The sequence below is a fragment of the Rhinoderma darwinii genome, chromosome 5 (assembly GCF_050947455.1).
Source record: "Rhinoderma darwinii isolate aRhiDar2 chromosome 5, aRhiDar2.hap1, whole genome shotgun sequence".
Lineage (NCBI taxonomy): Eukaryota > Metazoa > Chordata > Amphibia > Anura > Rhinodermatidae > Rhinoderma > Rhinoderma darwinii.
The window spans coordinates 187971976-187998154 of record NC_134691.1 but is presented as its reverse complement, the minus strand read 5'-3'; the positions used below and the strand labels follow the sequence as shown (position 1 = coordinate 187998154).

The following is a 26179-nucleotide window of genomic DNA, read 5'->3' as shown; positions in this document are numbered from 1 at the left end:
CTAATACTAAGTTGGTGGCCAGATATGGATTTCCTCTGTGAAAAGCAAACTCAAAAACGTCTGAAAATACGGAGCTGTTTTCAAGGGAAAACCGCTCCTGATTTTCAGACGTTTTTTAAGCCACTCGCGATTTTCGCTGCGTTTTTTACGGCCGGTTTTGGAGCTGTTTTCAATAGACCATGAAAACCGGCTCTATAAGGGTATGTTCACACGGCGGGGGTCCGTAACGGCTGAATTTACGGGGATGTTTCAGCCTGAAAACATCCCCGTAATTTCAGCCGTACCGGCATGTGCAGGCGCTTGAACGCCGCGTCAATTACGGCCGTAATTAGCGCTGCTATTCATTGGAGTCAATGAATAGCGGCTCCAATTACGGCCAAAGAAGTGACAGGTCACTTCTTCTACGCGTGCGTCTATTTACGCGCCGTCATTTGACAGCGGCGCGTAAATATACGCCTCGTGTGAACAGACAAACGTCTGCCCATTGCTTTCAATGGGCAGATGTTTGTCAGCGCTATTGAGGCGCTATTTTCGGGCGTAATTCGGGGCAAAAACGCCCGATTTACGTCCGTAAATAGGCTGTGTGAACATACCCTAAAGGTCCCAAGAAGTGACCTGCACTTCTTTTTCGTGGCTGCTTTTTTTTACACGGCCGTTTTTAAAAACGGTCGCGTAAAAAAAACGGCCCGTCGGAACGGACCGCCGTTTTTCCCATTGAAATCAATGGGCAGATGTTTGAAGGCATTCTGCTTCCGGTTTTTCGGGTGTTTACGGCCCGAAAAATTGGCCGAAAATAGGCCGTGTGAACATACCCCAAAAGGGGTTATCTTAATAAGACAACTCTGTTAAATACAGCACAGAACATTGAGAAAGATTTCTGAAAACAAATTCATGGGGCAAGGCAAAAGTGGAGCTGCTGCCAAAACCGACTAATGTAGATTTCATTTTCTAAAACGCGTCTGACTAATGAGAGAGAGAATCTGATTGTTTGATGTAGGAAACTGATCCACTCTTCACGACACAAGTTTTCATTAACCCCTTAATACCGAAGGGGTCCCACACGGTGAACACTGCAAAAAAAAACCACAACAATACCAGTATCGCAATTTTTTCACTCACCACCCCTCACAAAATAGAGAATAAAAAGTGATCAAAAAGTCACATCTCCCCTGAAATGGTACCAATAAACACTGCAAACCCTCCCGCAAAAAACAAGCTCTACCACAGCCTTTTTGACTGGAAAATAAAAGTTTCGGCTTTCAGAATATGGTGACACAAAAAAATTTTTTTTATAAAATTATTTCATTCAACCCCTTAATACCGAAGGTGTTTTAAACCTTAGGGACCAGAGCAATTTTCGCAGTTTTGCTATTCACAGATGTAACTCTGTATGTGTTTTATGTATCGATGTGAATTTTGCACTGTTCTCTTGGGACATGTAGTGCTTCCTTTTTGTGGTATATATGTATAGGTAACATTTTTGTTACTTTTTTTTATAGCCGTGGAAAGACAGAAAAAAAAGAAACATTTTGATTTTTCATCATTTAAAATGTAACAGTTTGAAAATAAATGTAATTGTATCATACAAATGTATTGAAATATTTTTTTTCATTTATCCTGATTATAAGGACACCTGACTTGAAGGTGTAGTTTATTTTTTTGGACCAGAAATATAGTAAAAAACACAAGTGCCCCTTTTTTCAATTGCGCACTAAACTGTCTTAATTTCGTTTTTTACACCATGGTAGTAATGTATGGGTAATGGACTTGAAGTCCAATAAATAATGGTAAAAAAACATTGTGTTCTACAAAATAGACACTCTAAAGTCTATTTCTAGCGGTTCAATTTCTGTTTTAACGCTTCACACTTTTTACAGAATTTGTCCAAACTTGGATTTTTTTTTACAAAAGTGTCACTTTTCTTAAGCCATTTTGAAACACCATATGACATACTGGTAAAAGTGACACCTTTCCACATTCTGCTATTTCTCCTGTATACGGTGTATAAGTCCCTGCCTCGCTGCGGGACAACTGTCCCGTACTGTAATCATGTTTTCAGTACGAGACAGTAGTTCCGTGGAGAGGCAGGAACGCCTAGCGTCGTACATAGGTATGATGCTGGGAGCCCGGCTCCCTGCACTGTGTTCGGTCCGGGACTTCCGGCCGAAATACGTCCGTCAATTACGGACGTAATGACCTCGTGTGAACATATCCTTATGGGGGTATGCCAGCATGTGTCATATTGAATGTTAGCCACACTCAGAGTTTCGCCTTCTTCAAAGGCATATTCATCGTGTTCCCTCTTCCAGAATTATAAAGCTGCTATATTTTTTACATATATGGTTCCAAATAAAACAGAAAACAATTTTAAATATAGGATATTATAGACTTTTCGATAAAATACTATATTGGAATCTATTCCCTTCCCGGGTTTCCCGTATTAGTAGAAAGTATGGAAGTTATATCATTTCCAAATCACATGCATAAAACCAAGAGATAAACGCCATGTTCCATTGGTAGACTATCGTAAATAATTTATTCCCAGTTCAGTTTTTTTACGCGGAAACTGCGTCGGAATCCGCGTCAAAGAAACTGGCTCCCATTGATTTCAAGCGGAGGCGGTTTTTTCCCATGGCGGCTTTTAGCCGCTCGCAGTTTTTTGCTCACGGGTGAAAATTGCAGCAAGAAATTGCAGGGAGGTCAAAATGTGAAGGGAGATTTTTCTACCTGCAAATAAACTTTGTGTGAACAGGGCCTTATACAGAAGATGTTAATATTTATTTTGTTTATCCCATAACTATCCAATTTCATTCCATTTATTTTCCCTTGAATACACCAGATCACAGAAGGAATATAAGCAAACGTGGCCAATATTCATTTTTGTCATCATGGGTATAAAAAGCTGTCAGTGTCTGCCAGAATGTCAACAACGTCCACAACCATCATCTGTCAGTAGATCGTGGAAGGGCGCAGAGTACAGAGTGGATCTCGGGGGGGGCGGCATTACTTCGCTCCAATAGCGTAGCATGGGAGGAGCGGTACTAAAACGTCATTCAACACGCCTAGACTTTCACGTGACTTACACCGGAAACGCCGCGCTCTAGCCCCGGATTGCGGCAGGCATACGATGGGTTGCTTGAGATTTCCTGTCGTGTGTTAGGTCAGACATGTTTTTGGAGACCAAGCTTATTTACACTTGTTTTATGGGCTCCCCCAGAATGGCAACCTAATCAGGGGAAGTATCTTTATTATGACGGACGTTTTCAGCTCTAGTTTTCGGAGGTGCTGCTGATGTGGGTGAGTTATGTGTCTGTATAAAACGTTCGTGTTACGTGATAGAAGCGTGCAGGATCTCTAGTGATTTCACATGTTCGTTAAGAGTCCGTCGTGCTGGTTTCGCGCCATGTATCGCTGGACTGGCCCTTGTAGAGACATGACCAGCAGATCTCATTGAGCGCTCTACCTGTCCTCGGACGGCTTATGTTGGAAAAATGTTGTGTGAGCATTATTGTGTTTCTGAGGAGATAATTTCGTGTCGTTCAGTTCATATTTATTTTGTAAACTTCCATTACCTACAGCTGTTATTCCCAACCCTATTAGTTGGAGAACCCATACATCTACCACATCCCTACTGTAATAGTCACTGCTGTTGATGGTTTTCAGGGGACAACTATGTCTCACAAAACCTTGGTTGGCAAATATGAATACGTAGTCCACGGCACATCTGGCACGCTGTCCACGAATACGGTCCGTAGTTCATCCGTGTTTATGGATCTGCAAAAAATGGGATTCTACAAATGTCCCAGCCCCTTAAAAAGGTCGCGTTTGCTCAGGCACCATTTTCTTGTGGAATCCCCTGCCGTCACATAGGAACACTTCCGCAATTACGAGCGGCTCTGGATGCACATCGATAGCCGTCCGCGTTTTTGACGCGCCCATAGACTTCTATGGGTGAGTCCATGTCGCTATTGCGGACAGGAATAGAACGTGTTCTATAGTTTTCTGATTTATTTTTTCGGCCTGGACACATTTTGTATATATACGGAAAGTTGTCCGTGGCCTTTAGAAAGAGGTCCACAGATTAACCGTAATTACGGTTAAAAACTACGGTCGTGTGCATGTGGCTTTACAGTCTCAAAGGATTTAAAACCAGTTTGGTGGTTAAGCAGTGTTTGTCATCAGATTTTAGGCTCCCCAATGGCTGACACCACTAGTTAACTATAGGGTAAAGGAACAGGGACATCTCCCATAATCGTGAATGGCTCACCTTTCATTCTCCCCTGGATGTGGTTGGGTTATCCCTGTTCTCTAGATACGTGCGGAGAAGCCATAAATGTCTGAGATGAGAATACCCCTTTAATCTACATACAAGGGGATCCAGCAAAAAAAATAATTAAATGCACAATGCACTATACGTTCTCTATAGTGGGAGTCAACGTATGCTACTCTATGGCATGCGTGAGGGCTGTATGGTTGGCGTATACATACGATTTTTCCGGCATGTACACAGATCGAGCACCACATTTTAGAGTGAACGGAGCCTTCCGCCTCATTCACATCACCGACCCGTCAGTGATCCAAGGAAAGATAGAACATGTCCTATCTTTCCTCGGATCATTTTTCACGGACCCGATTCACCTGCTAAAGTGAATGGGTCCGTGAAGCCTATCGGGGTCCAACTCGGATGCCGTCCAAAACGGCCCGAGTGGCACAACGGTTGTGTGCATGAGGCGTTGGGGTACGCTCACGCGCAGTTTGTTTCAGAAATTTCTGTAACGTTCCCTTTCATCTGAATGGTGCTTGCAGGAACAACCTCATTCATGAATATGGAATGGATTTTCAGTTGCATTAAATTCTGCAAAAAATCTGCCACTTGTGAATGTACCGTTATTTTCTTCAGGGACAGTACCCAAACCACAAAAAAAAAACAGGAATTGAATGGACATCAATTTCCTAATTCAGTAGCTGGACAAATCCCAGGAGCAAGACAGCCAATATGCTGATGCCTAAGGCCTTATTCACACGAACGTGTGCGTTTTGCGCGCGTAAAAGTCGCAGCGTTTTTCCTGTGTTGCAGTTCCGAGTACACAAGTATGTCACACGTTTTTTACGTACGCAAAATAAACTGAAGGAGGTGGTTTTCTTTTTTTCATAATTTCTTTAGCAACTGTTGCGTGAATCACAGACGGCACACTGATGTACATCCGTGTGCTGTCCGTGATTTTTCACGCACCCATTGACTTCAATGGGTGCGTGATGCGCAAAAAAACGCACAACTATAGGACATGCAGTGAGATTCACGCAGCAGAAACGCTGCATGAAAAACACTGAATGGCCCCATTGAATTGCATAGGTCCGCGTGACGTCCGTAGTTTTAACGTGCATAACACGGACGTGAAATACGCTCATCTGAATAAGGCCTAAATTTTTTTCTACATTTTATAGCACTGGGAGCGGTCTGACTCCTAAAGTCTACAAATCTGTATTGTGCCTCTGTAGAAGTGTCCTTTATTTAGCGCTCTACATGGTATCTGATTCCATCAGGCGAATGAAAGAATAATGGTTTTACTGCATTCCCATAAAGGGATCTAGTCCAATTTTCAGTGCTAATTCTGACAAGTTTATTATGACCATTTCATTAGTTTTTTGGGACTGTAGGATTCACCTGATGACAAGACGCGCTAAAGATTTGAAGGTATAAAACTAGAATTTTTTATTACACCATATAGATTAGCATTACTAGTGGCTTATCCTCTGACTGACAAGGTGACAGTGGGTGGTGGGGCAGCGTCATACAGTTGTCTTTACATGGCCCAGAGTGAAAATAAAATGTAACCTCCAATTTGGCTATTAGAGCCAAATTAGCATATGTATAGAAATGATGCTAACTTTTAAAATCTAATAAACTTTTTTCTAAAACCAATCACACTGTAGTTATCAGCAGAAAAGCGCCTATTAGATTTTTTTTTTAACAAATCTTTTTATTGTGATTTTCACCATAAACAATTATTTTACAATGAAACAGAAACATCAAAGCGACAATGGCATTGTGAGAACAATGAGTGATACTATAGCAGAAGATACAGCCAATCCTGTGCATAAAAATCAGAAGTATAGAGGCGTCCGCCATGTCAGTAGCTAGGTAAGGACCAATGCCCCTATCAGTACAGTAGATCATAAGAAAGAGAAAATAACTAAATAACAGCAAATCAAAAATAAATCAGCACTTTACTCAAGTGCAAGCAGGAGGAACTTAGAGCCAGCCATGCTCCCCACATTCCCCAAAACACCGCCACCCAGCAAACATTGTATACCCTATTCCCTTGCGGTAGGCACAGGCATAAATGCCCCAGAGTGCATTAATGGGAAACCTGCGGTCTCGCCTAACAGGTTCCAAACACGTAGCTCCGCGTTTCACATATATTGTGATTATGACATCGGTGGTGATCCCATCAATACCCTTTCCTGGTACCACACAGTATTCTGGAAATTTGGTCTTGATAGCCTCCCTAATTAGTTGTGGAAGAACCGAGATAAAACTACCCCAAGTGTCAAAAAAAGATTCTATGAGCGCCGTCTTACGTATTGAGGTTTCCGTCCAATCCATCTTGAACAAAAATGTGAATTTATCCAAAAACAATTGGAATGGCGGCGCTCGTTTTTGCAACCGCTATCATATGCAATAATTTACCTGCTCCCCATGTATAGTTATAACATCTTTTGTCCAGATATCCAAAAATAGCCCACAAGGCATCATTAGGAACGAAGTTAGGTGTGTTAAAGTAAAAGTTCTTATTCTATCCCAAAATTGTTGTATCACCGGGCATGTCCACAGGCAGTGATGTAGATTTGCGTCAGGCTTGCCACATTTAAAGCAATTAGAGTTAGTATATATACCCATCAGATAACCCCTTGAGGGAGTAAGGTATGCTCTGTGACATATCTTTATTCTCATCTCCAAATACCTGGCAGATGGTAAATATTGATAGGCTTGCTCTAGTGTGTGTGGAGCTTGATAGTTACGAGATATCGCTCCCCTAATACTCAGGAGTGTGTTGAATTTTGCATGTACAGCGGAGTTCCAATCCCTGTCAGTCAGTTTATGTAGCAGAGTGTTAATATAACCTCTCGCCTGAAAATACATGAAGTGAGGGAACGGTACATCCAGATATTTTTGCAGAAGTTCTGTTCTCGTGTACATCCTCTTTTCCGCAGCATGCAGCAGACACTGTATGTTCTGGATACCTGCCCTAAACCAGTTACCAAATATCGCATGGGACCCACCATCCTGAAAGCCAGGATTCTTGACGAAGGTCACATAAGGGGAGACCAGCGGAGAAACTCCCAATATGTGTCTGATTTTATTCCACCCCTTCCATGTAGATAGAAAGAGAGGGTTATCTTTTATTTCTTCCGACAGCATATGATGCTGTAAATGAAGCATGGTGGGTAGTGCACCAATCCCTTATTACCCGAAGTAAAGATGCCAAGTTATATATTCGGATGTTAGGGAAAGCTATCCTTCCATTGAGTTTGGGTTGTTGTAATAATTTGTATGCTATCCTTGGTCTCTACCCCCGCGTGCCCCCCCCCCCCCCCCCTGCCTAGATAAAAGCACAAAATGTTTTTCATCCCCGGGAGTGAGATAAAGTGAGAGTGTATGAAGTAAATTATAAAAGTCTGGGCAATTCTGTCATTTTTAGGAAGTATGCTCTCCCCAGGTATGAAAGGGCCAAGGATCCCCAAATTTTCAGTGCAACCTCCAGCTTTTGTATATATGGGCGGATATTAAGTTTATATAGATCCGATGGATTTTTCGTTATCTGTACCCCCAAGTATTTCAGCGAGTTAGGTTGCCATAGAAAAGGGTATGCAGAAGACCACAAAGGTTTTGACGGTCCCTTAAGCAAAAGTGTCTCCGTTTTAGCGATGTTCAGCGTATAACCCGAAAGGCGTCCAAATGTAGTCAGGTCCCCCATTATCTGAGGTAGGGCTTGTTTTGGGTTGGAGATCATCAACAGTATGTCATCCGCAAATGCTACAATTTTGAGTTCGGCCCCATCTTTTTTTTATGCCCTGAAATGCTGGGGAGGTTTGTAAATGTCCCAACAAAATTGAAAAGTAGGGGTGAGAGTGGACATCCCTGACGTGCCCCCCGGAACATATCTAAATGAGGTGTATTATGTCCATTAACCGTAATTGTGGTCCTAGTGTCAGTTTGTAGTAGCGCTTTGTAGTTCAGAAAAGCAGCACCGAATTTGCACTGCATTAGGGCATCGGTCAGGAAAGGCCACGCCATTTTATCGAACGCTTTCTCTGTGTCTAAACTCATAAGCATAGTTACCGGACTCTGTGGGCTCCGAGCCATCACCGTGGCCGCCACTGCCGCGCGGACATTTTTTATGCATTGCCTTCCCTGAGTGAAGGCTGTCTGTGCCGGACTGCGTATATGCGGTAGGATAAACTGTAATCTATTGGCTAGGATTTTAGACTAAAATTTATAATCCGTGTTTAGCAATGATATGGGTCTGCATGACTGAGGGTTTACCGGATCTTTGTTGGGTTTTGGCAAGAGAATAGTCCTGGAGCCGGTGAAATAATCTGATAAAGCCGACTGTGTGTAAGCGGAATTACAAAGGTTAGTTAAAGAGGCTCTGTCACCAGATTTTGCAACCCCTATCTCCTATTGCAGCAGATCGGCGCTGCAATGTAGATTACAGTAACGTTTTTTTTTTTTTTAAACGAGCATTTTTGGCCAAGTTATGACCATTTTTATATTTATGCAAATGAGGCTTGCAAAAGTACAACTGGGCGTGTTTTGTGTGTAACATCTGGGCGTTTTTACTTGTTTTACTAGCTGGGCGTTGTGAATAGAAGTGTATGATGCGGACGAATCGGCATCATCCACTTCTCTTCGTTAACACCCAGCTTCTGGCAGTGCACAGACACACAGCGTGTTCTCGAGAGGTCACACTGTGACGTCACTTCCTGCCCCAGGTCCTGCATCGTTTCGGCACCAGAGGCTACAGTTGATTCTGCAGCAGCATCAGCGTTTGCAGGTAAGTAGCTACATCGACTTACCTGCAAACGCCGATGCTGCTGCAGAATCAACTGTAGCCTCTGGTGCCGATGTGTCCTCGCTCGTCCGACACGATGCAGGACCTGGGGCAGGAAGTGAGTGACGACACAGCGTGATCTCTCGAGGACACGCTGTGTCTGTGCACTGCCAGAAGCTGGGTGGTAACGAAGAGAAGTGGATGATGCTGATTCGTCAGCATCATTCACTTCTATTCACAAATCCCAGCTAGTAAAAGAAGTAAAAACGCCCAGATGTACATACACAATACACGCCCAGTTGTACTTTAGAAAGCCTAATTTGCATAAATATAAAAATGGTCATAACTTGGCCAAAAATGCTCGTTTTAAAAAAAAACAAAAAACGTTACTCTTATCTACATTGCAGCACCGATCTGCTGCAATAGCAGATAGGGGTTGCAAAATCTGGTGACAGAGCCTCTTTAAGGTTGGATTTATTTCTGGAGACAGCATTTTATAAAATTCAGCCGAAAAGCCATCTGGTCCTGGTGTTTTACCATTCATTGAGGCCCCGACCACGCCACGGACTTCCTCCTCTTCTATAACAGAGTCTAGCATATTTTGCTGTTCCTCTGTTAAAGTGGGCACTTGTAAAGTATTGAGGAAATATATGATTGTTACAGGGTGCACCGGAGCAGCACGGAACAGATCATAGAATATGTGCGTTATTTTGTTCGGGTCCGAGGTCAAGCACTCCGTGAAAGGATCACGTAGTGTCCGGATTGGTTTGTAAGATTTTTTTCCTTTGCCATATTGGCTAGTAAATGAATGGAGAGGAGTGCATGATGCCGATTGGTCAACGTCATGCACTCCTCTGTACAACGCCCACTTGGTCAAAAGTAAAAGTACGCCCACTTGGGCATTAAGAAAGCTCATTAGCATAAAATAAAATCGCTCCTAACGTTGTGAAAATAGATCGTTTTTTTTTTAAAATAAAAAGCATTACTGTCGCCTACATTATAGCGCCCATCTCCTTATGTAGGAGACAGGGCACTTATAATGTGGTGACAGGGTCTCTAAGAAAAGAGAGCATGGCTGGCTACAAACAAACCAACAATTGAAGCATTCGTACATAGTACATCAGCAATTTAACAAGTTGAAAGGACTATGGTAAAGTGGGGACTGTCTATCCCCTAAGTGTGGATTGTCAATCTCCGCCGCCTTCCATGTGAAGATGTCGCCTAGGATCGTAGAATATTAGTGATCCTGTTCCATCTTTTATTCTCAGCTTGGCCGGATATAGTAGTTGAAATTTCGTGTTGTTCTCCACTAGCATTTTACAGATGGGCACAAAAGTCCTTCTTTTTTGCGATACTGTGGCAGGAAAATCTTGGAACATTAAAATTCGGTTACCCTGAATCCGCAACTCCCTTTGCTGTCTATACGCCCTCAGAATTCTCTCTTTCACCGACCAATTTAGATATTTTGCGATAACCTGACACGATTTACCCAATATCTGGGTCGCAAAAGGGAGCGCAACGATCCAATCGGCAATTCTTACCGGAGGTATCACAGTATCTTGTGCATATAAGAGTATTCTCAATATAAACCATGAAGGAATGTCAGTCCGCACATAAAAGTATAGGGCACTCTAATGTCAAGAGGTTCCAGGTTACATGGGTGTGATGCAATTCACCAATCAGCCACTAGATGGCGACCAACACTGCTGTGTCTGTAGTATTCGTTAAGTTGTAACTAGGGATTTCCAGCTCACACGCAGGGAACAATTATTATTTTTATTTTTTTTGCAGGAGCTTCTATTGCCTTAAACTACACAGACAAGGTAAGTTCTATAAGAGCAAATCACATACATATGATGTCATGCAATGAGGCAAACAGGGTAGCAGTGCAGAGTACTTATCTGTATCCAGGCAGTGATTCAGTGTCCGTTACCAGTGAGGTGTCTCGTAATATCCAGCCCGGTCGGTCCTGTGGAAGTCTGTAAGCCGACGTCTGAGGGCAAGCACTGCAGATCCTCCTCGTATACTGAGGGGAGCCTTGCTGCCAAGGGATCCCCACCTCTCACGGCTCTATCTCCAGCGGTCCTCTGCTTCACTTCCCCTCTAGCCTGTCAGGGGAGGAGGCCCGAGGTCTCGTGGCCTAGCGCTCAAGATTGCGGGTGGCGGCTCCTCCGCGTCCCAGAGCGGTCTCACGCCCACCTGTTGGGCAGTCTTCGGCGGTCAATATGGTGCTCCTGCGGCAGAGTAACGCGGTCACTGGGATAACCTGTCGTCTCTGGTCACAAAAAACCTGGGATGCCCAGTCTGGAGATTAGATTCTGCAACTGGGTGCAGGAGCCGAGTTAAAACGCGGCCATCCTCGTGCCTATTAGATTAGTTAGGAGATGGGGAATTCATAAACTAGTGACAGATGCTTTTGAACCTCTTGGCGATATGTCACGTACTATTACGTTGCTGTCGCCAAGGTCTTAAGGCAAAACAACCTACTAGTACGTGATGTTGATGGTGCGGGCTCAGAAGCTGAGGCCGCACCATCGCCAGCGGGTGTTGGCTATATATTACAGCTGACACCCTGCTGCAAGGCCAGGACCGTAGCTAGCCTCTGTTCTGGCCGATTAACCCCTTAAATTCAGCGCTCAAAATTGAGCACTGCATCTATGGGCTTTACCAGCAGATCGGTACCCAGCTATGTAATCGCGGGGTTCCGATAGCTGCTTTGGCAGACAGGAGGCCATTGTTAGGCCTCTGTTTTGCCAAGTACGGAAGCCTGTTAGGGCCTGCCCGGAGGTGGGGCCTAAAACGCTTCTATGCCCAGAAACAAAATGGTACAGGCTCCGAAGCTGAGCCTGCGACATCAGCCGCCGGTGTCAGCTGCATGTCACAGCAGACACCCTGCTGTAACGGCAGGCAACGGAGCTAGCTCCAATGCCTACTATTAAATCCTTAGATGATGAAATCAAAAGCGATCATGGCATCTTAGTGGTTTGAAGCAGATGGGCATCGCTGCGATGTGATCGCAGGGTTGCCGATCATTGCTATGACAATCGGAGGACTAACAATGGCTTCCTGGTCTGCCACGTATGGAAGCCCATTAGGCCCTGCCTGAAGGTGGGGCCTAGTAGGCTTGCTGTCAGTGAATAACTGAGATCTCTAATGCATTGCACTTTGTGGGTAGTGCAATGTGTAAGGCCTAGTTCACACACTTTGCAGACAGATAATTCCGCCTGGAAAAATCAGCTCCATCCTTTTTTTTTTTTTTTTTTTGCACCACACGCGATTTACATCTGGTATCGCCATAATCGTATAGACCCCAGAATAAAGTAAAATGTATTTTATAGTCCACGGTGAACACTATAAAAATAAGACATTGTCAGAATTGATTGTTCTTGGTCAGCTTGCTTGCCAAAAAATGGAATAAAAGTGATAAAAAAAAATCGCATGTACCCCAAAAAATAAAGTTCTGATTCTCAGAATATGGTGACAAAACATGTGCAGTATTCCAAAAACGCTCCTGCAAAAAACAAGCTCTTACACAGCCTTTTTGACTGGAAAATAAAAGTTTCGGCTTTCAGAATATGGTTGCACAATTAAATCACTTTTTTCTAAAATGATTTCTTTTTTGTGCCAACGCTGCAAAAAACAAACAAACTATGTACATATGGTATCGCCGTAATCGTATCAACCTGCAGAATAAAGTAAAATTTGTAGAGCAAGTTGAACGCCGTAAAAAATCATTTAGGGGGGTGCATGCGCGAAGCTCTACGAACAGGACGCACCTGATGTGAGCTCCACTCCGGCAGCACTGATTAAGCCGTATTAGCGCTGTTTTCTACAGCTCCTTCACAGCCAAAAAGTCCGGTAATGTGCAGTATGACCCGGACTAACAAATCAAAGCCACCGGTTATCGGCGACTCCAGCTCCTTCACAAACTATACCGGAGATCTTCCGCACCACGAGGCAATCCATCATGGCCGACCTGGCCGCAGCTCAGATCAGTGAGAGTTCGTCAGCGGCGGATACATCCCTGCCGCCCTCGCCTTCAGCAACCACAACTCACACTGACATTGATGATTTATTCAGGAATATTGCGGCATTGTTCCGAACGGAACTAACACAGGCGGTGGCCGAATTTTCTCGCCAAATACATGAAGTGGGCCAACAAGTCTCTGACATAGAGACTCGAGCTGATGACATGGCGGATGCTCTGGAGACGGACCGCAGGGATATTGACACACACGCAGCACAGTTGGAGGCACTGGAATTGAAAATAGAAGATCTTGAGAATAGGTCCCGGAGAGGGAATCTGCGTGTCAGAGGACTACCGGAAACCGTTACAGAACTGGAACCCACTCTCACCATGCTGTTTCGTACTCTCGTAGCTCAGGCTGCCATTGATTTATTTCGGATGGATAGGGTTCACAGAGCCCTGACGCGACCACGCAACCCGGATTTACCGCGTGATGTGATACTGAAATTTCATTATCCAGAGGCAAGAGATCAAATCCTAATGGCGGCACGGAATCTCTCACCCCTACCGGGTATGCCACCCTTAGTCCACTTGTATGCGGACTTAGCACCCTCTACACTCCAACGTCGGAGAGAAATGCAAGACATCACTCAAGCTTTACAGACGGCTCGGGTCCGTTACAGATGGGGATTCCCCTTTTTGCTTAACTTCCAGGTGAACAACAGAACCTATGTGGTTAAATCGCCGGCAGAGGGTCGAGATGCCTTGCGTTGTGCTGGACTCCCAGGGGTCCCTGCCTCAGCCCTCCCGCCCAGACCTCAACGACTGACTAGGAACTGGACGCCCGGGCCGAGAACCTCGAACTCTACTATTAGGCTGCCCGATCCCCGGGGGCTAGGAGGACAATGTATAAGGATCCTCTTCTTTTGCTTGGCATCCAGATGAGTATCATGCCCTATGGGGAACTATATTATTTCTGTATGCTTCGCCTTACTTAGGCTATGACTCCTCTTTCTTGTACCAAGGAACTTTCCGGCTAGATCCTATCACCAGGCTTAGTGTTGCTGGCCACCATGCTGGCCTTTTTTGGGAGAATTGCTGTAGCAGAGATGTGCACCCCGAGAGGCACTACCTACCTGTCTGCGGAATACTCCACAGAATGGTTGGACACTTGTCCGTTGTTTTTTGTTTAATTTGTTTATTTCGCTCTGCCATATATGAGCTTATGTGCGAAAAGTACCAGTCTCTTACTCCTGCTTCACTGTATTCCTAGTATTTCTCTGCTATATGTAACTGCCGGGCATATGCCACTTCCTTCCTTGTGCTATGTGTAGAGTACTAAGTCATAATGTGAGGGGATTCAATTCACTGCAGAAAAGGAGAAAAGCATTTCTCTCCTATGTTAAGCATAACCCCGATGTTATTTGTTTGCAGGAATCCCATTTCACACCTAAGTCTCATCCTAAATTCTTTCATCCCCAGTATACTACATTTTACTCTGCTACATTTCCCTCTAAATCACGTGGAGTGATCACCTTAATTAAGAATAGTTTTCCTATCCAGGTCACTGAGACTATAGTAGACCCCCCAGGGCAGATTTGTGATCCTACTAGGTGTGTTATATGATAGTCATATGTATAGTGAATTCTTACGCTCCGAATGAAGATCCGCTTCAGTTTTTTGACGGGTTACATGATACCTTACTCACTCTACAGTACCAACACTTGATATGGAGTGGGGAATTTAATTTTGTGATGAACACTACACTAGACCGTTCCTCGGCCGCTCCCTGTAGATGCACGCGTACTCAGGCGGCTTTGATCAATAAGATTCTGGGCTCGCTTTCTATTGCAGATACTTGGAGAGAATATAATGGGGCGCAACGGGATTATACGTACTTCTCTCCGGTGCATAGTCTATACACCTGGATCGACATGATCCTGGCCTCCACTAACTCCCTCCCCTTATTGGCCTATTTTAGACATATCCTGTCGGCCTGGTCGGATCATGATATAGTTCTAGCTGAATTTGATTTTTCTAAACGAGGCGCCTTGCCCTTCTCCTTGAGGCTCAATGAGTCACTCTTATCTAACTCTACAGTTCAACTCCAGATTCAGACTGAACTCTCAATACTTTATGGACAACTCTACTCCTGATGTTAACTCACGTACTGTGTGGCTTGCCCATAAAGCATTTATAAGGGGCAGGATAATAGCACTGGCTTCTCGCTGTAAAAAAGAACGGTCTCGGGCCCAAAATGCCCTTGAAGCTAAACTGGCCCAACTGGTTGCGGCCAATCAACGAAGTCCTTCCTTGTATCTCATTCGTGCTATTAAAGATACCAAGTTCCAGATTGATATGTTACTGACCAACAAGACAGAAAAAGCCCTTAGATGGACTCAGTCATAATACTATAAATGGGCCAATAAACCAGATAAACTTATGGCCCAACAGCTTAAGGCTCGACAGCGAATCAATCAGGTGTTTCGTCTCCAATCACATCCGGGACAGACCACCTCTAACCCGGACCGTATTCATGAGGTCTTTACCAATTTCTACCAAACTTTATATGCCAACCCTTCTCCCCCTTCTGAGGCTGCGGTGAGGGATTTTTTAGCCTCTGTCAATATTCCTCAACTTCCCGAAACGGATATTGATTTTTTGAATGCCGAGATTTCGAGCGATGAGGTGGAGGTCACTATTAAAGAGTTGAAATTGGGGAAGGCCCCGGGACCCGATGGATTCACAGCCTTATACTGCAAAAAATTCTCCCAGCATATAGTAAGCTCTTGTCCGGACCTGATGAATTTCTCTCCGCCGTGATTACAGTTATTCCCAAACCCAACAAGGACCCCTTGATGGCAGGTAATTACAGACCGATATCGTTACTTAACCTAGACACTAAAATATTTACTTCTATCCTAGCCAGACGGTTGAACAGGTATATGTCCCAATTAATTCATAGAGATCAAGTAGGATTTATTCCAGGACGGGAAGCACCTGGTAATGTTAGGAAAATCCTCAATACTATACATTCAGCTAACGCCACTAAATCCAAGATGGTCCTTCTAGCATTAGACATCGAAAAGGCTTTTGATAGCCTTTCCTGGGAATACCTATTTAAAGTATTAGAAATGGTGGGGATTGGGGGTCCCTTTCTTCGAGCTGTCAAGACAATATATCACAACCCTGAGGCACACCTTAAACTACCAGCTACCACACTTCATCCTACACGCATTCGGAGAGGTACTAGATAGGGCTGCCCCCTATCACCAGCTTTATTTGCACTTGCTATGGAGCCGTTAGCGGAGCTCATTAGATGTAATCCAGATATTACGGGACCGTATGTTGGTAATAGGGAACAAAAGTTAAAGGCATGGTGTCGCCCCAAAAACATGTTTTTTTTTTTAAATTTAAACATTTAGTGTGTGGGTGATTAAACATTGTTCAAATTTTTTTTATTTTTTTCGCGAGTCAGGAAATATTATACATTTTTTCAAATTTTTCAAAATTTATAATACTACCCATTTTTGGTCACTAGATGGAGCTGTTTGGAGCTAGTTCCCAAAATTGCAGCATTGCAACATTGGGTTAAAAGCTATCGCTCTAGTGAGCGCTCAGCATCCCCCCCTCCTTTATCCTGGCTAGTGCCGGGATAAACGAGGGGTTTGAAAGGTTTAACCTGCTACACTGTGTGTCGCCATTTTTTGAGGTAACTCACAGTGTAGTAGGTTTACATGCAGTAGTAAACACACACAAACACTAACATACATTGAAATCGCTTACCTGCTCCTGCCGCCGCGGCCCGTCCGCTCCCTTTGCTGCCGCTGTCCCATGTGCACTTGTCCGGAAGCCGCGACCGGAAGTAGTAATATCACTGTCCGGCCGCGACTTCCGGTCCACAGGAAAATGGCGCCGGACGGCGCCAATTTCGAATAGGACTGTGTGGGAGCGGCGCATGCGCAGTTCCCACACAGACGCCGTACACGGCAGTCAATGGGACGGGAGCCGTTCGCAGTCCCTATGGGACTGTGGCTGCCGTGTTCCATGTCTGTGTGTGTCGTTAATCGACACACACAGAAATGGAACAAAAAATGGCAGCCCCCATAGGGAAAAAAAAGTGTGAAAAAAAGAAACAGTAAAACACAAACACACAAATGAAAATAAACGTTTATATTAAGGCACTAACATCTTTAACATATAAATAAAATATTTGTGATGACACTGTTCCTTTAAGTCTCTTTGCTGATGACCTCATCCTCACTCACATTAAAGCCGTTGACTTCCCTCTCGAATCTGATGGCGGGCCTCGGCTCCTTCTCCGCAGTCTCTGGTTCACACGTAATCCCATCTAAATTGGAGGCCCTGTATTGTAATGTCCCACCACCCCTGCAAAAACTGATAGAACTGAATTTTGGCTTCCACACCCAAAGGCAATACCTTCCCTACTTGGGCATAGCTCTTACCCCCTCCCTAGATATACTGTACAATTACCCACCGTTATTTAAGACCATTAGGGCTGATATGGCAAATTGGACTAAACGTCCGATCTCCTGGGTGGGTAGAATTAATACGATCAAAATGGTGACCCTTCCCAGATTACTCTATTTAGAACCCTTCGTATCCCCCTTCAGAAGGGTGATCTGCAACTCCTCCAGAAAGATATTTTTAAATTTATTTGGAACAATAAACGCCCCAGGATATCGACACGTGTCATGATGTATCATAAAAGAGTGGGGGGGGCCTCTCGGTTCCCAATATGCTAAACTACTACAAGGCGGCTAGGGTGGCTCAACTGTTACTAACACATCTCCCGCCAGATAAGGCGCCGGTGTGGGTCTCATTGGAGGCGGCTCTGATTACACCTTATTCATGTTCATGGGGCACATTGCTCTGGATGGTATCACCCCTACCGACTACGTTAAGGAATATCTCCCTCCTTTCATATCATTCCCTAATCCTACGGCGATCAGTTAGATTCAGACATGGTCTGCAATCCCGATGCTCCCCACTGCTTTCTATATTTGGAAATCCGGGGTTTCCCTCGGGTCTTCAGAGCTCAAACTATCGCTGGTGGTTTTCCAAAAACCTAACAAAAGTTCATGATTTCATTAGGGCTGACCATCTGATTTCGTATGCGCAATTCAATGAGGCCCATACCCCCCCTGGCCCTGAGCATTATAGGGCTATCCAGATGTTTTCTTTTATGCGCAAACTACTACCTGCCCAAACTAATGTGTCATACACCCCTTTGGAAAAAACATTACTCTATTCACCCTCTCGACTGGGTTTATCTATGGTATATAGTATTTTTAATACTCCACACCCCGATACCAAATTACCGTATATGTTGAAGTGGGAGGGGGACATGGGTACCGCGCTCTCACCTGCACAGTGGAGACAATGCTGTGACACTATCAGTAAGGGAAGCTGGCAGGTATCCTTGGTTGAGACGTCCACGAAATTGCTACATAGAGCATACTACGTCCCGGCAAAGCTCCACGCCATTTATCCAACGGTTTCGGCCGGGTGTTTTAGAGGATGTAGCATGGATGGTACTATGTACCAAATATGGTGGTCTTGCCCACGAGTCTCAACTTTTTGGTCGGATGTCTGTACTTTGATCTCTAATATCTGCCAGTTTACCGTCCCAAAACAGCTTCCTACGTGTCTACTGGGAGCCATCCCTCCCAGAATGTCGAATTCTAAATTTTAAGCTTGCCCAGTTTATATTCCTAGCTGCTCGAATCTATATAGCGTCCAAGTGGCGTACAGCTGATCTTGATATCTTTATGGTTATTAATAGGGTCAATCGTATAGCTATATTTGAAAAACTTGAGGCTGTGAGAACTGATTCACTCCACCTCTATCGTGTGGTGTGGGACCCATGGCTTTCCTCCCCTCATTCACCCGACTTTCGGCATACTATTACCCTATAATTTGTGATCCAATACTGTGACACTAGGCTCGCTCTACAGCCATATGTCTGATATGTGCAATTTTATGGCTCAGTTGGTTGGTTTATTTTTACCCTTCCTATGTCCTTCCAAGACACTTATTTCCCTGTTAATGTCTCCCTGTTTGATGCAGGCACTTTTTTTTTTTTTTTAATAACTGTATCCTCCTGTGCGAGGATTGGTTAAATGTAATTGTGTATCACATTTCTGAACCGATATACCAATAAATACCTTTTGAAACTAAAAAATCATTTAACATGCCAAAGTCACAGTTTTTTTTGTCAAAAAAATATAATCGTAGTGATCAAAAATTTGTACCAATAAAAACTACAGCTTGTCGCCCCAAAAATAAGCCCTCACACCGCTCAATCAACCAAAAAATAAAGTTATAGCTCTGATTGTTAAAATAACCCAAATTGGTTTATTTCACCACAAAGTTATTTCTTTGTAAAAGTAGTAAAATATAAAAAAATATATATAAATTTGGTATCACCGTAATCCTATTTAGCCGCAGAATCAAGTTAAGTTGTCGTTTTTTAGCGCACTGTGAAAGCCATAAAAACGAAACCCAAAAAACAATAGAGGAATCAGTTTTTCCCAGTTTCAGCCCGCAAAGAATTTTATTTTCAGTTTCCCAGTACATTATATGGTACTTTAAATGTTGTCAATAGAAATTACAGCTCCTCCCGCAAAATATAAGCCCTCACACCGCTCTATTGACGAAAGAATAAAGTTATGGCTCTTGGAAGGCGGGGAGTGAAAAACTAAAATGGAAAAGCAAAAAGATCAGTCCTGAAAGGGTTCATTAATTTCTAATGAAAAAACATTTATAACCACATGTGGGGTGGGGGGGGGGGGTATTGCCGTAATCGGGAGAAATTGCTTTACAAACTCTTGGGTGCTTTTTCTCCTTTATCCTTTGTGAAACTGAAAATGTTAACTTTTTAGTGCAAAAATGTTGATATTAATTTCCACTGCCTAATTCCACTAAATTCTGCAAAAAATCTGTGGTGTCAAAATGCTCACTATGCCCCTAGAAAAATTCCTTGACGTAGTGCCTAAAATATATTCTAAAAAAAAAAGAGGCCTGAAAATCCACTAGGTTCTCCTTTGTTTGTGAGGCCTGTGTTTGTCCATAAGCGCACTAGGGCCACATGTTGGATATTTCTAAAAATTCCAGAATCTGGGCAATAAATATTGAGTTGTGTTTTCTGTGTTGCACACAAAATTGTATTACAAATGAATTTCAGCCCAAAAAATGACACTTTGTAAATTTCATCTATACTTTGTTTTAATTCCGGCAAAACGCCTAAAGGGTTAAGAAACTTTCTGAATGCTGTTTTAAATACTTTGAGGGGTGCAGTTTTTAAAATGGTGCGTGTATGGGGTGTTTCTAATATATAGGGCCCTCAAAGCCTCTTCAGAACTGAACTGGTCCCTAAAAAAATAGCCTTTTGAAAATGTAAGGAATTGCTGCTACAGTTCTAAGCCTTGTAACGTCCTAGAAAAATAAAAGGACATTCAAAAAACGATGCGAACATAAAGTAGACATATGGGAAATGTTAACTAGTAATTATTTTGTGTGGTATTACTATCTGTTTTCCAAGCAGATACATTTAAATTATGAAAAATGCTACATTTTGCTAGTTTTCACAAATAAATATTAACCTAACCTAAAGTACAATATGTCATGAGAAAACAATCTCAGAAACGCTTGGATAGGTAAAAGCATTCCCAAGTTATTACCACATAGGATTAACACATGTCAGATTTGAAGAAAATCGTGTGTCCACAAGGCCAACACAGGCTCAGTCCTGAAGGGGTTAAGCAGATGAATAACAGGCAGTTAAAGGGAATGTGTTGCCAGAAAAACATGTGTTTTTTTTTTTAATTAAACATTTAGTGTGTGGGTGATTAAACATTGTTCAAATTTTTTTTATTTTTTTTCACGAGTCAGGAAATATTATAAATTAATTCTAATTTATAATATTACCCATTTTTGGTCACTAGATGGAGCTATTCCCAAAATTGCAGCATTGCAAAATTGGGTAAAAAGCCCTCGCTCTAGTGAGCTCTCAGCATCCCCCCCTCCTTTATCCTGGCTAGTGCCGGGATAAACGTGGGGTTTGAACGGTCTATCCTCCTACACTGTGTGTCGCCATTTTTTGAGCTAACACACAGTGTAGTAGGTTTACATACAGTAGTAAACACACACAAACACGAACATACATTGAAATCGCTTACCTGCTCCTGCCGCCGCGGCTCCCTCCGGCCCGTCCGCTCCGTTTGCTGCCGCTGGTCCAAGTGCACAAATCCGGAAGCCGCGACCGGAAGTAGTAATATTACTGTCCGGCCGCGACTTCCGGTCCACAGGAAAATGGCGCCAATTTCGAATTGGACTGTGTGGGAGCGGCGCATGCGCAGTTCCCACACAGACGCCGTACACTGAAGTCAATGGGACGGGAGCCGTTCGCAGTCCCTATGGGACTGTGGCTGCCGTATTCCATGTCTGTATGTGTCGTTAATCGACACATACAGAAATGGAACAAAAAATGGCAGCCCCCATAGGGAAGAAAAAGTGTAAAAATAAGAAAAAGTAAAACACAAACACACAAATAAATATAAACGTTTTTAATAAAGCACTAACATCTTTAACATATAAAAAAATAATTTGTGATGACCCTGTTCCTTTAAATATAACAAGGGCAATGTTACTAAAGGGCATGTATTCATGTAGCAGGGAGGTGCACAAAACTTTGATGTACCAGGTGTTCCATTGCATAGGTCACCTAAATAAGGTAAAATAATGGATGGACAAAAAGTCTCCCGCAGACAGCGATAACAAAAATCTGACCAATATGTAGTGCCTATGAAACGATTGGTCTCTCAGGGCCAGTATGAAGTAGCGGTGTATAGTCCGATAGCTTTGTAGGGAAAACAATGGAACGATTCTGGGCCACAAGGAACATATTGATGGAGTCGCAAGGGCTGGAAACCCCCTTTTAAGTGACCATAAAAAAATAACATTCTTAAGATAAAAAGGGGGGATAAAAAAGAGAAAAAAACGGCGCTCCTCTAAGGTGATATCGTTCTGGTATTTGTAAGATATTGAGTAACTTAATGAATGGAGCTCACCTTGGTGAGTTGTGCAATGTCGCCAGCACAACTTAACTTTGTAGCTTGTACACGCTTGATCACACTGTGCTTGCCTCTGGAGCCATAACCGCATGGGGTGAATTCGTGTCAGGAACTCCTCTCCTTGCGGTTTTGAAGTAATGCAGATTAGGAAGAAAAAGCTGCTCCTCTGAACGGGCGCTCAGGTGTGGATTGTACTGATATCTTCACAAAATCGTCAGGGTGTATTTTCAACGATTTTATTATTAAAAAAGAACAATATAAAATTTGATTGCTGCAACGCGTTTCAACCACGCACTGTGGTCTTCATCAGGCATATAAATTTGGTTACAATACATCATCTTATATACTTGTATCATATGCTTCACTTCCAGGTTAAACTGGCAAGGTGAAGGTTCATCATGGGTGTTTCAGCACAGGTGTGTGTATGTTTTTTCCTCAGACTGATTTTCTCTTAATTGCTATTTCTCCTCTTTTCTACCTTTTAACCAACTATTCATCATCGTCCGCGTATTCTCGCCGCTGACAGACAGTGTGAGTACTCTTAGTTTCTTTGATAATTGTGTTTATTCTTTTTGATAGTTTTGATGCTATCCTTTATTCTAACTAAGATAATTGTATTACTGGTAAAAAATGCTTCTAGTTTCATTGCTGTTCGTTTGAATCTAATTGTCGGGAGCCAGGCGCTCCTGTTTTTTATGTATATATATATATATATTTAATTTTAAGAAGAGAAATATTCCCATTATTATTTATTCTTTGTAGGTGTATCACACTCAATCTTATCCTATCATTTTTAATACAGATGTCATTGTATTTTAATAGATCGTTCAAACTACACTTGATCAATTTTTTCATTGAGTCCGTTTGGGCTCAAGGTCCCAAATTTAAATATCCAGAAGGACTCCCTTTTATTCAGGGTAGAGATTCTGTTGTGTGTTTTAACATTTACTTGTTCGATTGGGGAAATTTTTATTTTAGAAAAATCAGATGAATGGTTATATAGTAAATGCCTTGATAAGCTATGTTTGAGAAAACCGTTTTTTGCATTAAAGCGGTGACCATTTAATCTCTTTCTTAGTGTCTGGGTTGTTCTTCCAATATATTGCAATCCGCACTCACATTCAATCATATAAATTACATAATCAGTTTCACAGTTCATATAAGTATTAATTTCAAATATTTCTTGTGTTACATTTGATGTAACTTGAGTTTTTCCTTTGTTAATATTAAAACAACACAAACAGTTTCTTTTTCCACATTTATGGATCCCTGCCGGTTTATAATAATGATCTTGGGTAGAGGTGGGGATATTCGTTTTCAACCTACTAGGTGCTAATATATTTTTAATAGTTCTCCCCCGACGGAATGTTATCCCTGGTTTTATAGGGATAATTTTATTTAAAATCGGATCGTTTAAAAGTACATTCCAGTGTTTTTGCAATGCACTTCTAATAACATTATGATCTTTATTAAATGTTGTAATAAAATTGTTTGAATGTCTTTTCTTTAAAATATCTTTGTTATGTGCTATATGTACTTTTTCTACAAGGCATGCTTCTTGAGATGTATCTAAATTTTTTTGATACGCATGTTTAAGGAGATCTTGAGGATATTTTTTCTCCTCAAACTTTGCTTTGAGGATTTTGGATTGTTCTTTGTATCCATTCACTGAGGAGCAATTTTTTCTTATTCTCCTATACTGACTGTGTGGGATATTTGTTATCCATTTTTTATAGTGTGCACTTTTGAAATTTAAAAAACTATTTTTATCTGTGTCTTTAAAATGTGTTTTTGTTAAAAATTTATTATCAGAATGACTGATTTCTAAATCTAAAAATATTATTTTTTCTTTTGATATATTTTGTGTAAATTGTATTCCCCACGTATTCTTATTTAAAATATTTATGAAGCTGTTCGCTTCCTCCCTAGTACCAGACCAGATTAAAAAAAGATCGTCAATATACCTTTTATAATAGACAATTTTATTCCGATATATATGAGCATTCTCTATATGTATTGATTCAAAATGCCCCATGAATAGGTTGGCATAGCTAGGGGCAACTCGTGTCCCCATAGCTGTGCCCCTTATCTGTTTATATAATTTAGAATTATGTTTAAAAATATTGTGGGTGAGAATAAAATGTAATCCTTCTAATAGAAAATCATTTTGTTTTTTCGGGAGTATACCTCCATGTTCTAAAAAAAAATGTATGGCCTTTAATCCAAGAGTATGATCGATATTCGAATATAAGGAAGTCACATCCAATGTTATCAATACGTAATTTTCATTCCAGCTGTATCCTTGTAATTCTCTGATCAGACTCGTAGAGTCTCTCAGATACGATGGTAATTTTTTCACTAGATTTTGCAAATGTAAATCTATATAATGTGAAAGCTGACTTGTCAGGGAATTGATACCAGATATTATTGGTCTACCTGGAGGATTCGTTTGATTTTTATGAATTTTAGGTAGATGGTAAAAAAAAGGGGTTTCCGGATTTGCTGTCATTAAAAATGATTTTTCTTTTTTATTTATAATACCCTCTTCGAAGTTAATTTTTATAAAATCTGAAAATTCTTTTTCATATTGATCTGATGGATCAGAGGTTATTGTTTCGTAATATTTTTTATCAGAAAGTATTCTCTCAGCTTCTTGGATATAAGTTTCTCTATCTTGTATTATAATTCCTCCTCCTTTATCCGCTGATCTTATTACAATATTTTTATTATTTTGAAGGTCTTTGAGTGATTTTTTCTCTCTTTTATTAAGATTACATTGGCTAGGTACGCTTTTTTTCTTATTGATTATTTTCAATTCATTTGACACTAATATATAAAAAGTTTCTAAAAAATTGCCCTTATGATGCAGTGGGTAGAAGCTCGATTTTCCATTGACTTCAAGATGTGTATATGGGTCTTCTACACTATTATCTTTTTCCGTTTGTTTGGATTTCCCTGTTTCTATAGAAAAATGACGTTGCAATGTGAGTTTTCTAATAAAATTATTTAAATCTAAAAAAAGTTGAAATTCATCAGCTGATTGTGTGGGACAAAACGACAAGCCTTTAGATAGTAACTCTATTTCTCCTGTTTTGAGTATATATTGTGATAAATTAAACACATTACTGGATTTTTCATGTATATTCTCAATTTCAATAGATTCTTGCAAGTCGGTTTCTAATCCTCCCTGCTTTTTTTGTGGGTTTCTTTTTTTCCCCCCTCTGCATCCTCTGATCTTTCTTTTCTTTTCGTAGATCTGGATAGATGCATTTGATTTGGGAGGGCTTGAAAATATTTTGTGATTACATGATTCCCTATACGAGTCTGATCAGAGAATTACAAGGATACAGCTGGAATGAAAATTACGTATTGATAACATTGGATGTGACTTCCTTATATTCGAATATCGATCATACTCTTGGATTAAAGGCCATACATTTTTTTTTAGAACATGGAGGTATACTCCCGAAAAAACAAAATGATTTTCTATTAGAAGGATTACATTTTATTCTCACCCACAATATTTTTAAACATAATTCTAAATTATATAAACAGATAAGGGGCACAGCTATGGGGACACGAGTTGCCCCTAGCTATGCCAACCTATTCATGGGGCATTTTGAATCAATACATATAGAGAATGCTCATATATATCGGAATAAAATTGTCTATTATAAAAGGTATATTGACGATCTTTTTTTAATCTGGTCTGGTACTAGGGAGGAAGCGAACAGCTTCATAAATATTTTAAATAAGAATACGTGGGGAATACAATTTACACAAAATATATCAAAAGAAAAAATAATATTTTTAGATTTAGAAATCAGTCATTCTGATAATAAATTTTTAACAAAAACACATTTTAAAGACACAGATAAAAATAGTTTTTTAAATTTCAAAAGTGCACACTATAAAAAATGGATAACAAATATCCCACACAGTCAGTATAGGAGAATAAGAAAAAATTGCTCCTCAGTGAATGGATACAAAGAACAATCCAAAATCCTCAAAGCAAAGTTTGAGGAGAAAAAATATCCTCAAGATCTCCTTAAACATGCGTA

At 41.6% G+C, this 26179-nt stretch overlaps 1 protein-coding gene across 6 annotated transcripts in view; it reads left to right on the top strand.

The window, feature by feature from the left end:
• The first annotated feature begins 3081 nt into the window (after nucleotides 1–3081).
• Nucleotides 3082–26179, top strand: part of LOC142651751 (uncharacterized) — a 100868-nt gene continuing 77770 nt past the window's right edge. For 4 of the 6 annotated variants that reach the window (XM_075826802.1, XM_075826801.1, XM_075826800.1 and 1 more), the window contains exons 1-2: nucleotides 3082–3297; nucleotides 10848–10879. The gene's annotated coding sequence lies outside the window, so the exon portion shown is untranslated. Of the gene's footprint in view, nucleotides 3298–3415; nucleotides 3499–10847; nucleotides 10880–26179 lie in introns of those variants that run through there. The other 2 variants (XM_075826798.1, XM_075826799.1) reach the window with 2 other exon arrangements.